This window comes from Balaenoptera musculus, chromosome 4 (assembly GCF_009873245.2).
Source record: "Balaenoptera musculus isolate JJ_BM4_2016_0621 chromosome 4, mBalMus1.pri.v3, whole genome shotgun sequence".
NCBI lineage: Eukaryota > Metazoa > Chordata > Mammalia > Artiodactyla > Balaenopteridae > Balaenoptera > Balaenoptera musculus.
This window is the reverse complement of record NC_045788.1, coordinates 67,174,891-67,178,028: the sequence shown is the minus strand read 5'-3', so window position 1 is coordinate 67,178,028 and position 3,138 is coordinate 67,174,891. Positions and strand designations below refer to the sequence as shown.

Below are 3,138 nucleotides of genomic sequence, written 5' to 3'. Positions count from 1 at the left end.
GTCACATGCGTGCATCCTCTACAAGTGGTTGTGCTTTTGTGTACTTTACTGTACAGTACTGTAGAGAGTACAGTATCTTTACTTCAAGCCCAGGATGTCCGGAAGCAAGCACAAAAGCAGCAGTGATGTAGGTGGTACTGCTAAGAAGCGCCAAGTGATAACGATGGAAACAAAAGTGAGAATAATTGAGATAGTGGAGCGAGGTGAAAAAACAGTAAACGTCACTCACTCTTATAACATGAATCGTTCAACCATCAGTACAACTCTAAAGAACAAGGACAAGATCATGGAATATGTGAAGTCTGCTGCGCCAATGATAATAGTGAAGAAGTGTGGAAAAGTGATGGAGGAGATGGAGAAGCTTCTCAGTGTGTGGGTGCAGAATCAGCATCAGCACTGAGTCCCTCTCAGCTTAATGCTGATTCAAGAGAAAGCCAAAAGCCTTTATGAAGCTTGAAGAAGAAACATGGCCAAGAATCAGAGGGCTTTTAATGCCAGCCATGGCTGGTTTCATCAGTTCAAGGCTAGAGCCAACCTTCACAATGTAAAAGTAAGCGGTGAGGCAGCAAGTGCAGGTACAGTAGCTGCCCGGGAATTTCCTGAAATGCTCTGAGAATTTTTTTTTTTTCCCCCCACAAGACCAACCTATACTTTTTTATTTTTATTTTTTAAAAGACAAAGATTAAAGGTAAAATGAATGAAATCACATGAGATCAAGATACAAAGACAGAAATTCAATGTAGAAAAAAAGACCTTGCTGGGAAACAATCAATGGGAAACACGGGAAGCATTTCATAGACGCACAAAAAGCTCACATTGTAAACAGGATTAAGCTGCTGTAGGTTCCTCATCACATCAGGGTTTCATTTTGCTCAGCCTGAGCTCTCACTCGATTTCAAACTGCCTGTGATCCACTCGGTCTAGAAAAGCTTTCCGTTCAATGTACCCCTCCTTCCCTCGATTGTGGCTGGCTAGTGCTTCGCCAATGCCCTCTTCCTCCTTGAAGCCCTCCCAGTCCAGCTCGGACTTCTCTAGGGTGCTCATCTTCTGCTTCTTGGCTCCTATTTTCCCCAAAAGGCTGCTCGTGCCCCTTGATCTTTTTTAACCCTGACCCGGCAGGAAGTGACGGCAGAGCTGAAGGGACATTAGCCTGGGGTTTTTTCTTTCTCATTTTGCTTGAAGAAGGATTTGGCTTTTTTTAATGTAGCATCCACTTCCTTAGCCACCCTGACTTCTTCACCAGCAAAATCAAACACCTTGGTGATTTAAACTTTTTCTGTGTCTTTAGGTTTCTCTAGCTCTTCTGCTCTGACCAACAATTTACTTGAACTTGTCTCTTCAGCCTCCTCTCCTCTTTTAACTTGTGTACACGGAGGCACTTTTGATTTTAGTCTTACGTCATTGAGGAAGCTGGCCCATAGTTCATCTTCCTTCTTTTTCCTTGCATCCTCTGACTCAATGCCTTTTTCTTGCTCTGCAGCTGCATCTTCCCCCTCGCTACTACTTCCTCCGGATTCCTCGTTGGCGTCCCCCTCATCCTCTTCTAATGAGAGGCTGCCTTGTTTTCTCTTCCTGGCTGGAATGCTCTGAGCCTTTCTTTTTCTCCCTTTGGTTTTCTGTGTCTGCTCTTCACCATCCACTTCATCTTCCTTCACTAATTCAGTTACATCATCTTCACTATACTCTCCACCCAATGGCACGCAGTCTTCGTCCTCCTCCGAGGTGGAGAAGTCTTCAGAATCGAATTCCTCCATGTCGCTGCCACACGGGGCGGACGGAGCCGCAGCAGCTAACCCCGATGGCAAAGCTCTAGGGAGAAACCATAGACAGAAATGCGGCAGGGTCGGCGGCAGCTGGGGCAGCCCCCGCAGCGTGCTCTCAGAAATTATTGATGAAGGCACTTATTTACCCGAGCAGATTTTTAATGTAGATGAGGCAGGACTGTACTGGAAGAGGATGCCAGACCAAAATTACATCAGGAAGGAGGAAAAGTTGATGCCAGGCTATAAAGCAGCAAAGGATAGGCTAACTGTTGTTTGGTGGCAATGTTTCCGGTAATATGAAGCTGAAGCCCCGCTTAGTTTATCATTCAGAGAACCCAAGAGCCCTTCAAAACATAGCCAAGGGCTCTCTCCCAGTTGTGTGGAAGAGTAACCCCAAAGTCTGGGTTACACAGGCCGTTTTCCAGGACTGGTTTTTCCACCACTTTATCCAGGAGGTGGAGAAATATTGCTTGGAGAAGGACATCCCATTCAACATTCTTTTGCTGCTCGACAATGCTCCAGGCCACCCCCCATTCATGGACGACTTTCATCCCAACATCAAAGTAGTGCATCTGCCACCAAATACTACGTTGCTTATCCAACTTATGGACCAGGGAGTTACAGCGACTTTCAAGAAATATTATTTACATCACATTTCTTGTCAGGCAGCAAAGGTGAGTGATGAACTGGGAACAACCTTGTGACAATTTTGGAAGGACTATAACATTGACAAAGCCATAAAAAACATTGACTTTGCTTGGCATGAGGTTACAGCCATCACCATGAACAGGGTTTAGAAGAAGCTTTGCCTGCAGTTTATTCACGGTTTCCGTGTATTTGAGAAGGTGGATGAGGAGTCCAAAGAAGTCTTCAGCAACTTAGTGACCCTCAGCAGGAAGCTGGAGATAGATCTGCAAGAGGACGCTTTCACTGAACTCCTTGCTGTGCAACACGAGGAGCTTACTAATGAAGGCCTGATGGAATTGGAAGCCCAGAAAAAGGACAAAGAGAGACAAGAGGAAGAAGAAGTAGCTGAAGAACCGAAGAGATTCATGATGCAGGAAATGACAAGGGGATTTTCTTTACTTGAGGAGGCACTGTTAGTTTTGAGGCACAGGACCTGAACGAAGAATGGTACACAAAGGTTGCAGCAGCCGTTCAGAATGCAATCCAGTGCTACCGTGTCATCTATGATGAGAAAAAAAGAGCTACTACCCAGACATCACTGGATTGTTTTTTCAAGAGGGTAGATAGAATTGAATCCAGCAAGGAACGAGAACCTGTGCCATCAACGTCAGGCGTGAGTGAAATTGCAGCTTGCCCTCCATCTCCTATTGCTGACGATCCTTCAGCTCTACCATCTCCCACCTCCTCT

The 3,138-nt window shown here is 45.5% G+C and overlaps 1 pseudogene; it reads right to left on the bottom strand.

The window, feature by feature from the left end:
* Nucleotides 1–855: 855 nt before the first annotated feature.
* LOC118894685 lies at nt 856–1,754 on the bottom strand (annotated as a pseudogene).
* Between the last annotated feature and the right edge of the window lie 1,384 nt (nt 1,755–3,138).